This window comes from Populus nigra, chromosome 16 (assembly GCF_951802175.1).
Source record: "Populus nigra chromosome 16, ddPopNigr1.1, whole genome shotgun sequence".
In the NCBI taxonomy this organism is placed as follows: domain Eukaryota; kingdom Viridiplantae; phylum Streptophyta; class Magnoliopsida; order Malpighiales; family Salicaceae; genus Populus; species Populus nigra.
The window spans coordinates 12,814,128-12,829,903 of record NC_084867.1 but is presented as its reverse complement, the minus strand read 5'-3'; positions in this window follow the sequence as shown (position 1 = coordinate 12,829,903).

Sequence of the window (15,776 nt, the reverse complement as noted above, 5' to 3'; positions counted from 1 at the left end):
GTCATAATGTAAATCCAACTTTTCTTTGATGAATAATCAATCTAATCCTTTTGAAGACACTAAAGGCTTTATCCTAGACACACCAAAAAACATGAAACTTGATTTTTTTGTGTTGACTTTTGGCATTTGTTGTGTCTTTCTTCAATTGAAACCTATTTTGCCCCTCTTAGAATTGATATGCATTCTCCTTTCATTCCACTCTTTTTTTTTTGCTTTTACATAACCTTCCTCAAAGTTTTCTTGGATGGCCCTCAATCGATGGCTTTTCTTATTCTAGTCATTTCTCAATCATTGGACTTTTGTTCGAAGCCTTTCTTTTATCCATTAATTCTATCAGTGTCTTCATCCTTCCTAATAACATATCTCTCATTGCCCCCAGTGTGGGGTGTGATCCTAGTCAAGGTTTTTTTTTGAAAGAAAATATTCTACCAGGCTCAAAATGGGATTGCAAGGGATATAATCTTTAGAAAGTGAAGGGATAACAAAGATGGCCTTTTCTCATTTCAAGCAAGGTCGGTTAGAACCGATAAATTTTGACCTCGTCCAGTGTAATGATTTGGACTTGTAAGAATCATGATTCACGAGTCCATAACTATTGAATCCACTACATGTCATTATGCATACTGCTAAAACTAGCTATATGATGTGTGGTTTAGTTTCAGGAGGTATGAGTTCAAAATTGTTTGGTCACCTCATGTCATTTTCAAGCATCAAGTCATTTCTGCAATCAAAACACTTTTAATGTTCATGATTAAACTTTGCATGTTGGAGTTTGATCAAACATATTTTGTCAAAATACCCTTTGAAATAAGCATCTCTCGATTTCAAAACAACAGGAAGACAAAGGAAAGACATGTTTCATTCACGGATGAGATGTGACCCCAAAATAACATGCAAGATGGCAAAATTCATGACAAAAATGATTGACAATTCAACACCATTCTTGGATCAGTTTTTCTGGCAATATTTGTGCTTGGCCAAGCATTTCTGATCACTCATTATTCAGAGGATGTTCTGTGATAATATAACCAATGACAAACCTCCTTCACAGACTCTACTTGTCTCTTGCTCATCAACTTCCAGACTCGATTCTTGCAATTGTTCAATTGAAATGGCTGAGGACCCCACCATGACATCCCATCTCTTGTCTGGATTATACCACCTAGAAAATGGTGGTTGCATGGGATTTGTCAGAGTCAGGCAAAAAGTCTGGAACCTGACAGGTGCTGGTAAATAAACTTAAATGGCAAAGGGAAGTCAATCCTGACATCTCTCTTCATTGTTCTGGAATTCATGGCAGAACCTTCAATCTTTCACTTCTTCATGGCTCGTTCAATTCTTTCGACAATCTTCACAACATCATGTCAATCTTCCCATGTTGTTGTGGTCGTTTGTCGATTGTTGGAAACCTTCCAACAGCTAGGTAATCTTGGCAGCACCCGGAGACTTGCAGCATTGTCACTGCCAATGTGTGAAATGATGCGTTGTCTCAATTGGAAGAGAAACTGATGAATCTGAAACCCTTTTTGTCTCCTCTTTGATTCCTCACTGACGGTGCAGCAAACAGACACCTGTGAAAGTTTCAGCCTTCTTCATGTTTTTCAGTCTAGGCATGTCTCTTCTCTCTACTTTTTTCATTTTAATACTGACACTGTAAGGAGGAAAATCATAGATGATCTGAAACTACTATATTCCTTCTTGAATTTCCCACTTGCAGATCCACAAACAGATTCCTGTTGAGAGAGCTCTGCTATGTTGAAGTTTGATGCTTGCCCCTGTTTTCAGACTAGGTCTGGCTTTTCAACCCCCTACAGTGTCTTCGTACTGAAACTGGTGGTGGAAATTTTCATATCTTCTGAAACTACTACATCCCCTCTTGCATTTCCCACTTGCAGAGCCACAAACGGGTTTTTGTGGAGGGAGCTCTGCCACGTCAAAGTTCGATGATTGCTCATGTTTTCAGACTAGGTCTGACTCTTCGGCCTACTCTAGTGTTTCAGTGCTGAAACTGATGAGACAAATTTTTATAGCGTATGAAAGTACTGCATCCCCTCTTGCATGCCCCACTGGCAGATCCACAAACAAATCTCTGCAGAGAGAGCTCTGCCACATAGAAGTTTGATGTCAACTCATGTTTTTTTTCTGACCAGGTCTAGCTCTTCAACCTGCCACAGTGTCTTTGGGCTGAAACTGATGAGAGATTTTCATAGCATAAGCAACTAATAAATCCCCTCTTGCATTCCCAACTTGCAGAGCTATAAACGAATTTTTGTGGACAGAGCTCTGCCACATTGAAGTTTGATGACTGCTAACATTTTCAGACCAGGTCTAACGCTTCTGCCTACTACAATGTTTTGCTGGTGCCACTGGTGAGAGGAAGTTTTAAAGCATATGAAACTACTACACCCCCTCTTGCGTTCCCCACTGACAGATCCAAAAATAAATCTCTACAGAGAGAGCTCTGCAACGTAGAAGTTCAGTGTCTAATCATGGGTTTTTTCGGGTTTTTTTTTTTTTCGGGGTTTTTTTTTTGTTTTTTTTTTTTTTTACATCTTGTGCCGCTGAACTGGAATTGAGCTAACAGTTGGGGTAACGTCAAAGAAGGCTAACGCACCATGCATAGAAGGCTAGCAGTTATTTGGTGCCATTGAAAGATGTGGAGGCGATGAACAATTAACAAGGCATTTGACCAAGAACAAAAGTTGTCATTAGTTGATGACTGAAGGCATTGTTGTCGTTGTTCATGACTGAAAAGGAGAGGTGCAACTTCAATGGGACGTGGACGAGCGGTGTTCTCACAGAAAGTTGTGCAGACATTCCCTTTCCATTTAATGCTCAACACTTGCTCAAGCAGATCTGAGTCTAGCTACTTCACCTCTGATGCTCTCAACTTCCTTTTGACAATGAGCCTCTCTCTGACATCTTTCTTCATTTCCGTCGTCTTTTTTTTTTTCAATCACGTGTAGCACAGCTTGTGTGGGGGAACCTATCTTTTAACCCGGTACATGCATGATAAATGTATGAACATGTAAGCTATATGAAGAACTCGCCCTTCGAGGGGTGACATATGGTCGTAACTCTTGTACGATGAAACAAGAATCTTGATTCTTGCCCAAACTCTACAATGAAAATTTTCTGAGTGACGGTCATTGGGTCACCCAAAAGTCTTGAGTTCAAGATGCTTCAAGAAGGGTTTGCCCTGATGTAAAACAATGTATACGGAGCACACATCCTAAAGGCAGGTTCTAATCTTTTTAAGTGAGACAAAAGGCAGGTTTACTACTTGGTCTCTAAAAAGGGTCTCTTGTTGTCCCAGTGATCACCCTCTTGAAGGCAATATGGGGGCTTGTAGGCAATGAGATGGCACGTGTCCAACTATTACCAGTCTAAGCACTCAACGAAGAGTTGGGGTTTACACAAACTTAAACCTTGACTGAAAGTCGTAAGGTAAGCTGCTAGTCCCCCTCCTAACCTGAAGCTTGTGTATGCTTTCAAAAATAAATACAAGTGATGCATGAAACAATTCTAAAAATGCATGGATAAGACAAAAATAAAACAAGACAAAAATACAAAAAATTAAACACATCAAATACACAAAGCTTAGTCCAATAATGTTGAAAACAATACCTTCCCCAGTGGAGTCGCCATTCTGTCGCACGGCAAAAAATCCACGCGGCGTCTGCTTGGCGATTTTTCGTTTGTTCGTTTTGATTTGATTGATTGGTTCGTTGGAGTCGCCACCTAGTAATTTATTGAGGGCTACTAGGAAACCTGATGTACTGGTCTTGTCAGAGATTCATGGGTAAGGGACTGGTTGTGGTTAGGGAAGGTATTAGCACCCCTAACGCACCCTACCTGAGGTAAGCTGCTTCGTGGACTTGATATGTTTTTTTTTAAAAATAAAATTTTAGCCCAATTCTAAGGCTTTGATAAATCAGTTATTAGTTCCCAAAATATATGTAGATACATGTTCTACATTTTCATGGAAAATACAACATGATTTTTATCTGTCCTTTAGATATTTGTGCCTATAAATTAAAAATATTAAATTCATTTTTTTTATTCAATAACATACATAAAAAAAATACACAAATACACACATCTCTTTTTTTTGTTATTATTTTCTCTTTCTTTTCTTTTCTCTTCTTTGTTCTTTTTGTACATCACATTACAAAAATTATAAAAAATTAAACACTAAACAAAAATTACATTACAAATTTAAAAATTACAAAATAGTCCTTAAACTCCATAAATTGCAGGGAAGCCCTTCTGCCACCGCAGGAACAGTGCCAAGGAAGTTTTCGGGGCACATGAACAGTAGCGGCGCGTGAACCCACGCGCCGCCGCGAAAGAACCAGACAGCAGGGTAGATCGGAAACGTCTTCTTCCCTTCTTCCTCGCCGGCAGTGACCTGCACTAACAGCAAAATCCCAACAACCAGTTGATTTTAATTATTCTTTCCTTTTGTTTTTTTTCGGATCTGCTTTAGTTTTCCTTCTTAGATCAGTCCTGTTTCTCTGCCTTCTCTTCTACATACCTCACGGCTACTGTCGTCCGTGGCTGTTGAAGCTGCGGTGGAGATGAGGGTGGTTGTCCGGTCAGTGGTGAAGAGCTGGAGACGAGGAAAGGGACGGCGTCTGTGGGTGCTGCTGTTGCTGGGTTCTTTGGTGGGAGGAGGCTGCGAAGAGGACTCCTGCTGGGAAGGTGAGGACGGCGTCTCCCAAGCTGGTGGTGGAGGGGATCGACTGCTGCTGTGTGACTTGGTGGAGGCCGGCGGTGAATCTGTGGCTAGGGGCGGCAGCGTTGAGATCTCCTCTCCTGGTGGTAGCAGCGGCGGTTGGGCTTGCTGCTGGTGTCAGCCAGATGAGGGAGGTCGCCGGTTCGGTCTGTGAGGGAGGATCGGCTGCTGGTTTCTGTGAGGGAGAGGCTCTGTGTTCACAGAGGAAGATGAGTGATGTGTGTGGCCAGCTGAAGGCCGATTGGCCGGTCGGTCGGCTGCCTCTGGAAGGCTGGTCGATGGAGATGGTGGAACCGGCTGGGAGAAGGGAAAAGGAGGCTTATTTGTGAGGGGAGGCTGGTCTGGTTTGTCTTGGCAGAGAGCAAGGGAGGAGGGTGTTCGGTGATGGTTTTGTTTTCCAAGGGAGCGGCGGCTTGGAGAAAATTTGTGGGAGAAAAGGAGAGTAGGCAGTGTGGGGGAGAAGCTGAGGTGAAGATGAAAGGAAAGGGAGGCCTGTGTGTGGGTCTCCGGCTGAAAGAAGAAGAAGGAAAATTCCCAAGCCTGGAGGGGGCCGGCGGCTTCTTCTTTTTTTTGGGTTAGAGATAGGTTTAGGTTTAGGTTGTTTTTTTGTATTTTTCTGATGTTTCCAAAATTGACCCCCCCCCTAAAACAAATCAGTGTAGCTTAGTATTTATAGGAAAAGTTTTGCTAGGTTTTCAAACTAGTCCCTCAACTTTTCCTTTCCTTCTCTTTTCCTTTTTTTTTTTTTTGTAAATTTTGATTTTTCTTATTTTTTTGTATTTTTGAAAGCGAGCAAATATCAACATCGACTTAATGCAGAAAATCAATGATTTTAAAAATGACGCATGAAAAGTTGAACGCGTTCCAAATATCTTTAAAAATTTAAATTCCTTTGAGACGATGCTAAAAATAATAAAAACGATGCAAATGTATTAAAAACATATTTTTTTGGATTTTCAATGCTTTTCACTATTTTTGGATTTTTTCTGAAAATTTATTAAAACATGGGTCAAAAATTGGGTAGCAACAGGGATGATGGAAAGCGATGATCCTTCAGCACCCTTTGAAACATGCTAAACAACAACAAAAAATCCAAATTGTCATATCATTTGACCCCTGATCATCACGAACTGATGATTAATTACCATTCATTAGTATTCTCACCTGTGAGAGGGCCGGTTCTGTATCCGTCTCTGGATTTTCATTATTTGGAGATGGTTGTTGAGAGTCGCTACTTGCCTTACTGCTGTTAATATTTGTCGAAATCTTCTTAATATCAAATAACGAAAGGAGTTCTGAATTTAATACACAACTATTGAAAAGTAAATTAATATTACGCAGCATGTTTTACTCTATTGTTGATCAAGTTGAAAATGTCACTTCAAACTCTTTTTTTATATATATTAACGTGGATGTATGGACAAGCTTGTGCGCACCTCGACTAATCCTATAGATTTTAAAATTAATAATCATATAAGCATGTAGTGACCCTGAGATAACTCGAACTCGTGACCATTAATTGTACGGGCAATGGCCTAATTAACTAGAAGTTCAGACGATATCTAAATTTGGGTGTTTAATTTTTTATTGGCCGGACTAATAAATTAGTGAACTTCGTGAAGCACCTCTCCAAATTGAAAAAAAATAATAAGAAGAAAGAATGAAGGAATATGGAGAACAAAAATAAAAGCGAGAAATTGTTGGAGATATTAATTTTCGTGATTTCATTTTTATTTTCACAAACCTGTAATGTTAGGAAATAATATAAATTATATCCTGAGACCTCATCTAACAGCTTAAGCTATTGGGCTGAGATGGTTGTTTCGAATCTCACCATCCCCATTTATTTGATAAAAATTAAGTACAAGGTAAACTTTCACTTGAGGGGGCGTGTTAGAGAATATTATAAATTATATCCTGAGACCTCACCTAACATGTTAAGCTATTGGGTTGAGATGATTCTTTGACATGTAACATCACAATAGATCAATCTTTTTTCTTTTTATCCCCTTAAACACTAAATTTTCACATCGCCCTCATATGGCTGGCTGACCTTCCGAAATAGAAAAGAATAATGGACCTCATGCCACTTTCCATGTGCAGATCATATACCAAAAATAAACTGATTAATAAACGGTGTTGAAACTACTGCAGACAAGCATGCTCATAGAAACTGCTAATAAAAAGATACAAGCATATTCTTACCCTCTAAAAATCTTCTGTGAGGGACTTTCTATCTTAGAGGGGAAGCTGTAAAATACTGATCCTTTTGATGAAGCATAAAGTTAAGGTACGAATCAGTGCTGTTCATTGATAAAGCTGGCCAATATCTTGAGGTTTAGCCTTTTTTGCAATGTTTTATTTTGAATTTGAAAATAAAAAACGGGTTAAGTTTCAATTTACCCTATGAGATTTGAAATGAGTCCATTTTCATTCCCTAAGTTTTCAATCCCAGAAAGAAAACACTTAGTCCGAAAAGTTGACAGAAACAAACTTTTATGAAATGATTTGACGAGAATTAATATTTTATTTTCAGTTGTACATCAAAATAAGATTTATATGCAAAGAGAGAGTTTAACTATTTGAACTGCATCTTGAGGTCACCGAGAAAATAAAGAAATAAATATAAATTAAATCATTTATTCATGAAGGAAGCGCATATTCTCACCCTTCAGACCTTTTCGCGAAGGGATTTTTCATCTTGGAGGGGATGATGGAAAGCGATTATCCTGTACCTTTAGCACCCTTTGAAACATGCTGAACAACAACAAAAAAAATCCAAATTGTCATATCATTTAAACATTTCATTTGCTCCCCTGATCATTACGAACTGAATACCGTAGAAGAAATAGTATTCTGACCTTTGAAGGCGATGCTTTAGAGCCTTTGGAAGCCCCGGCCCGTGGCTAGAACTCTTGGAAAGAAAAATATTCACGATGATCTGGATGCTAAAGAGTTTTCAAGGAACTAGCTAGGTGGTACAAAGTTCAAACAATGATGGGAGATATGTTGTTTGTGAGTATCTATTTCCACGATCTAATATTCTAAACCCAAATCCATGTATGGTCCAGAAATTCACCTCACTGTTTTTAAAATCTCTCTCCTTCCTAAAAATAATCGTCTACTTCTAGTATTTTCATATGATAAAAATCTTTTTCGATCAACATTCGTTTATCAAATCTAAACTTGTTTTCATTACTAGTGTCTTGACGAGACCTTCCACATTTTAAATTATGCATTTAAAAAATAAAAAATGTTTTCATACCACCCCATCTAAGATTCTAATCTTTAAATAATATATAATAGGATGCATGTGTTCACAAGCTCCACGATGTGATACACTTTTATGTATGTATGTATGTATGTATGTATGTATGTATGTATGTGTAAATAATAGATTAATAATAGATTAAGAGGTTTCTATGGAAAGAAAATTTGGAATTACTACGATCATATATAGGAATAGCATTGCAGATTGTGACATTCGAACTTTGATGCGTGTAGAACCTGGGATTGCAAAGATTTTAGCCTGTGTTTTATGAAGGAAATAGTCAGGTGCAAAAATGAGTGGATCTCTTCATGTCCGGCAATTTCGGGGGTGTTTGATAGTGTATTAATGGTTGGTTTTTAAAGTTTTTTTTATTTGAAAATATTTTAAAATAATTTTCTTTTTATTTTTTAAAATTTATTTTTGACATCAACTTATAAAAATGATCCAAAAATACTAAAAAGATTAATTTAAAGAAAAAAAACAATTTTAAATTTTGATAAAAAAAACAGGCTAAAACTCAGTTATATCGAACAAACACTTTAAAATGGAACACCTCCCACGCTCTCAAATAAGCTTCTAAACACGTTTTAAATTCTGACAGTCGTTATTTTCAAAGGACTGATAACAACTTGTTTTCTAAAACAAAAACCAAGTGGTCAGTTTAACATGGTAGCTTGCCCTTGTGTTTTAGTCAATTTAAAAAAATAATTTACTTAGTAGCCTTATGTGGGGGGGGGGGGGGGGGGGGGGGGAGTGATGAAGCAAACTTTGAGGCATATTGATCATGGTTTAAAAACGAAAATTGAATTCTACAAGATCGAATCTTGTGCTGTGTTGTTTCCCAGTAGCTCAACGGTAGAGCCAGTAGGCTTTATGTAGCGCTTCAAATTCGATGTGACCCTAACAAAGTAAAAAATGAAAAAAAAATAATCAAAACAAAAATTATAATATTAATATAAGAAAAGAAGAGAAGGAATAATAAATAAATAAATCTTTGTTCGAGATCGAGAAATTCATTTACTCAAAAAAATTCATCACTGTGAGACATATAATCCAAATCCACCACCGACAAGCCTGTAACTTCTCCCAAGTCCCATCACCTAGTGTCCCTAATGGAGCGGAAAATATTGAACAAATGGGGTAATTAGCACACAAACGGCGAATATTGACTTAGCGGCAAAAAAATAATAATTTCGCGGAATAGCAAAGATTTGAATGTTGTAATTCTAAATTATGACATTTAATTTAATATTGCATTTTTAAAACATAGCATTAATTAAATTCAGAATTAATCAATTGCTTGGTTCATAATGATCAGTTAAACCCGTCAACTAATTATAAAAATAACAAGAAAAATCACAAAACTGTCAAAATAAAATCTGAAAACTCTTGTACAAAATTGAGTGTGATCCAATGGTCGAATCAAAAGTTATGATTTTTTTTAGTCATCATTCTAGTTTGACGCGACCAGACCTCTTTTTGGGCCTTGACCGATCTCACTAATCCGTAAATACTTCTTCTAGGTCATTCATGTAATATGTTTAGGGTAGATTCTTATCTAGTTATGGCAGACCCCCATATGATTGATAAAAGCATTAGTTATTGCAAGTCTAACTACATTATTGACATATATTTGAAAGAAAAGATGCATAAAAATTATGGTTTTATATGAAATAGTCAATTGGTTCATACATCTTAATCAAATTGATCGACTAGTTGAGTAAAATGATTATCATTGAGGAGGCTACATGCTAAGTTGTTGCGCTTCAGAAGCGCGACTTGTTTAAATGTCGTTATTAAGGTCCAATTAAGCTCCAACGAGAATATATATATAAAAAAAGGCACGTCTTGCTCAGCCAAGACTACTTTATTGTAGTCGTGTTTACGAACTGGTCGTGTTTAAGAACTGGAGTGTGATTTTTATAAGTTAACTCAAATTGATCTTGATCAATATAAAATAATATTATTTTTAATTTCATCCTTAATTATTTTATAATCTTCATCATATTTAGTTTGAATTTTGATTAGGATGGTAGTTTTTTAATAATAAAGTTCAATTACGAAAAGATTAGAATACTTCATTATATATGTTGCTTTTTTTTTCCAATAGGAGATGAATTAGAAGGACTTTTAAGATTTTTTTTCTTTCAATTTCTCAATAAAACCCTATTACAATGGGTATTTTTAAACAATGTTCTCGCTTCTCCTTTAATTATTAATTAAGAAATAATCTAAAAAGTTGTCACTATCCAGGAATAGTTAATGAAAATAATAATAATAAAAAAAGACTAAAACCAAAGTCAAGCTATTAATGGAAATTTCAAAGCAAGAGCTGCACATGTGTATTCTCGCAAACACATGATATGTCAATTGTTAGCGTCCATGTTACTGATTAATTAATTAACAACAAATAATATAAAATGCAAGGTTTTTTTTTTCACCGGACACTGTTTCCTTAGCTAAATAAAAGATTGCACGATCCCAGTCAACTCTACTATATTTTTTTTTATTTGTTTTTTTATCTTGCTTCAAGAGGCTGGTCCGTCATAGGAAGCACAAAAATATAATTTTGACTTAACTATCACAAATAAAATAAATTTATAGTATGATCGTGAAAATCAAATCAAACCCAAAAGAAATTTTGTTTAATCTTCTTACAGTATACCAAATGAGAAAAAATGGGGGATTTGGATGAAAATTTCAAGAAACAATAATTCTGAAAATAATAAATTGATGTCGTTAAATCAGTTCAAGGGTTCACATATCCATTTCTATAAATCTATTGATCATCGAAGTAAAATAAATATTCCTTCACGTCAAGCAAATAAATTCGATATCCCTTAAAGTTGAGGGAAATCGATGAGATTACAAGTACATTAATTAGAAAAAGCTCTCTAATCAATTTCTTACCATCAAACGAATGTAATATTGAAAGCAATTTTCGTTTACTCGACAGTAGTCTTAGGAATCAAATTTATGCATTTATTCTAAGCAAACGTTCAAAAGCTTGACAATTTTAACTTAGTTTATTCTTTTCTAATAAATCAAGATGAGAGTTGCAGCAATCAAATTAATTCTTTTACTTCTTATTCTAGTCCCTAACAACTATTACGGATTGAAAGAAATTAGAAAGCATGCATGCTATCTCAAAACAATTCAATAAGCTTGAATAACAATCAATAGCATAATTCTGAAAAAGGAAAAAAAAATACTTGAATCTAAAAGAATTACAATAGTAACGTTACTTCTCACAACATGCTAATGGAGATGGTGTGTGTCCCTCTTGAACTGAATTCAGGAGTTTAGTTCATTGTTACTGGAAAATTGACAAAAGCAGAAAATAAATGAATGTTTTTTGACCCCTGTTTCAGCTGTGTTCTGCTCTCTTTATCCTAACCCTTTGCTGCAAAAATCTTCAGGATTCTTAGACTAATTAGGAGTCTTCATGATGCAAAATTCATTCCTTCTTTATCTGGTCCTTAAGGTTGGATAAATATCTTAGAATTTGTGTTGAAAACTGATTCTGCTGTAATTCCAACTCTGTTGCAACTTAGACTTTGTTCCTCACTTGGTTTCTTGCAATATTTGACTGTCGCAGCTGTATTCATTCATTCATGGTGTGTTAGATGCTTGATATGAATCTTTCATGGGTCTTGTCGCACGTGTGCGGCGTCGCGGCGATCATCCACCCTCAAGGCAAAATTGGTAATGGTCTATCTGGCAAATATGGAGAGACAAGGAATTCTTGTCTCTTATCAGTGGAAAATTTGAATGGGAGCCGCCACCTAGTATTCTGGTCACTAGGAACCCTAACTGGTCTTAGAGATCGGGTACGGAGATTGGTGGCGTAAAGGGAAGGTATTAGCACCCCAACTACGCCCTACCTAAAGTAAGCTGCATTGTTTTGTTGTTTGATAAAATCTAAAGTCTTCTTGTGGTTTCCCAATGTCGGTCTGTCTATGGTTCAAGAAAAGCCCTCCTCAATAAGGAGGTTCTTATCTACGTAAAAAAAACAGAATTTAATATCCAGAATACGTATTACTTTTAATGTCGTACCCCAGATACTAAAAAACAAACAAAATAAAATTTTTGTTGTTTTTTGAAATTTTGGCTAGTGTTCTCTTAACTTTAATAAACTGGTTATTAAAGCAAAAATGCATGCTAAAACATTGTTTTTTGGTGTATGAAAAAACATAATATGATTTTTTAGCTTTGAGACACTTGGCCGTATGCACAAAAACATTTTTTTTCTTTTCTAAATTTTTTTGTATTTTTTGGAAGTTTTGACGAAAACCGGGTATTTTAATACTGGATTCGTATTGTTGAAATGACAAAAGATAGATCGAGATTAAACAAAACACAATAAAAAAGTGGGGAAATCACAAATATTAAACAATATATATTTTTTTGGAAATGGGCCGAACCCGGCCCAAATGCATGGGCGGGGCCGAACCTGGCCCAACTACGTGGGCTGGGCTCAGCCCAGCCCGTGTGAACAGTGCCCTCCACTGTTCACATGCTACGTGAACAATGGAGGGCAGGCAGGGATGAAGCCGGAGAAACAAAAGGGAAGAAGAGATGACCTGCGGTGGTTGTTGTCGTTGGCGGAGCTGCTGGAGTCGACAGGCAGCGGCGCTGGTGGTTCGCGGCAGCCGGCGGTGCTGCTCTTTCCTCTCCCTCCTCTGTTTTTTGTTCTTTTATCTGCTTCTTCTTCTTCTTTTTTAGCCTTCCCCCTCTCTTTTCTCTCTTTTCTCTTCTCTTCTTTGCCCTCTCTCTTTTTTTCTTCTCCTCCCCTGTTTTTATAGGCAAAAACAGGGGAGAGACATGGTTAGGGCGGCCACTGTGCTGCCGCCCCTCCACCGCCCCTCCAACACGTGGAAAGTGGTTGGCATCTTTTTGGAAGGAGTCGGTGGCGGTGACAGAGGAAGAAAAAATCTTCTTCTTCCCCTGCTTCGTGCGTCCAGGGGAAGAAGAAGACCCACAGTGCCGTTCAAAATGGTACCATTTCAGCCTCTTCTTTTTTTTTTGGTGAACAGTAGATGAAACAGCACTGTTTTCCCCAAAATACGTCATTTCATTTAAATGGGAATTGGCTCTAAAAATGTGTTAGATTCAAAATCAGGCCTTCAATTTGCGCATGTTTTGTATTTTGGTCCTTGGTCTCAAATTCTTCAATTAAGTCTCTAATTGGCCATCAAACTTCAATATTTATGCAATTAAGCCCCTGATTTGAGCAAATTAACTCTCAAAAATTATATTTTGACCACAGAACTTTAATTTCTTCCAATTAAAGCCCAAATTAACTCCAAAATCAATTTTTCTTGCAATCAAAACCTCCATAAATTCAATTAAACCTTCAATAAAATTTAATTGAGTCCATAAACATCTGATTTTGGACTTTTCTTTCTCAAATTGAATTTTCTTTGTCAACAGGGCTCTCATCAGTCAACAAAATACTGCCAAATTTTAATCTTTGTAATTTTAAACCTCCTCAACCAATTTTTGACCATTTTCTGAGCATTCTAGCATCATTTTTTCACTGTTATATTTTTTTGCTAATATTTTTTTATTTTTATTTTCTATTTTATTTTTTTATATATTTATTTTTTTGTGCAGGGACCCAAAAAATGGGTTACAACAATTGCCCCCCTCTTTACAATGCTTATGGAGCAAAGATTTTGCGTATTAAGTGTTGTAAAGATAAACAAAACTGGTCTTCTCAACATTTGGTTGACCTGAAACATCAACCGGACCCAAAGTCTTGTGTGTGGTTGGGCTAAACTGAGATCCCTTTCGCCAATCCCCATTAACTAGAACCAAAATCGGGTGTGGTTGGGCTAAACTAAGATTCCTTTCACCAATCCGCTTTAACCAGAACCAAAAATCCTGTGTGGTTGGCCTAAACTGAGATTCCTTTCGCCAATCCCCTTTAACCAGAACCAAAATCCAAAATCCGGTGTGTGGTTGGGCTAAACTAAGATTCCTTTCGCCAATCCCCTTTAACCATAACCAAAAATCCTGTGTGGTTGGGCTAAACTAAGATTCCTTTCGCCAATCCCCTTTAACCAAAATAAAAAATCCTGTGTGGTTGGGCTAAACTGAGATTCCTTTCACCAATCCCCTTTAACCAGAACCAAAATCCAAAATCCGGTGTGTGGTTGGGCTAAACTGAGATTCCTTTTGCCAATCCCCTTTAACCAGAACAAAAAATCCTGTGTGGTTAGGCTAAACTGAGATTCCTTTCGCCAATCCCCATTAACCAGAACCAAAATCGGGTGTGGTTGGGCTAAACTGAGATTCCTTTCACCAATCCCCTTTAACCAGAACAAAAAAATCTTGTGTGGTTGGGCTAAACTGAGATTTCTTTTGCCAATTCCCTTTAACCAGAACCAAAAATCATGTGTCCAAACCCTTTGTTTTTTAAATAAAGAAGGTTTATTTTCACGAGCGACCAACCCACACACTCACACTTTCCCTGGTCTATTTTCATGGGCGACCTGCCCACACATACTTAAAGTGGTCTATTTTCAGGGGCGAACAGCCCACACACTCACGCTTACCCTGGTCTATTTTCATGGGCGACCTACCCAAGTAGAAAAAGAAAGAGTGGTCTCATTGTAATGGGTGACCTACCCAGGTGAAAGAATGGTCTCATTATAATGGGTGACCTACCCAGATAAAAAAACATGGGGAATGGTCGAGTTGTAATGAGTGACCTACCCAACTGGAAAAAAGAAAGAGTGGTCGTGTTATAATGGGTGACCTACCCAAGTGGAGGAATGATCTCATTGTAATGGGTGACCTACCTAGATAAAAAAACATGAAGAATGGTCGAGTTGTAATTAGTGACCTACCCAAATAGAAAAAATGAAGAGTGGTCGTGTTGTAATGGGTGACCTATCCAAGTGGTGAGGGCTCAAAGGTGCACTCAAAAGGGAAAAAGGTAGGGTTAGCAAACGCACTACCTAAGAGTTTGATGATGGATTAAAAATTTGTTGAAATGTTGAAAAAAATGCATTATAATTGATATGCATGTATACTTACCTGAGAAATATAGGCCTTCATTTCCTCATGGTGACTTTCTTTTCTCAAAAGTTGGCGTGTTGGTAGTAAACTTCGATGGCTTTTTCATTCTTGCTTACTCAAGTCACATCTTATGATCTTGACCTCTGGGAAGGGTTTGATGTCGTCATACCTTTTTTTCCTCCACCTTTTATGTCAAGGGTTGCCAATTTTGCCCGACATTTTCCTTAGAATAAAGAATCATGGAGCCAGCCCTACCATGTGTTTTTGGATTGCCCCCCCAGCTTGAATCATGCCCCCAAGTGTTCCAATTGGGTTTACTTTGGGGTGAGGATATGTGAAAGTAAGTTTGGGTTTTTTGTAAAAGGAAATGTTTTCATGCAAAAAATTTGGAACTTCCAAGTTATTCCAATCACAAAAAATCATGTTGACATTGGTTCAAAATAAACTTGTTATAAAGAATTCAAGTGATTCCTATATACAGGTTTCTTGAAGTGATGAAAGCTTTTTGCTTTTGATTTAAAGATGAAGTGACATCTGGTTGGTCACAAAAGGTTTAAATTTCAATTTGAGGGTTATTGAGAACCAAATCGGTTCAAAGCTTTATTTTATTTGCATAAATAATGATTTAACCCGCACGAGAAAGCACTGCCTACCGATCCAGATTGCTTGCCTTTGATCAGAAAGGGCTTTATCAGGTACGTAATAAGCACCTCCTACCGATCCAGATTGCTTACCTTTGAT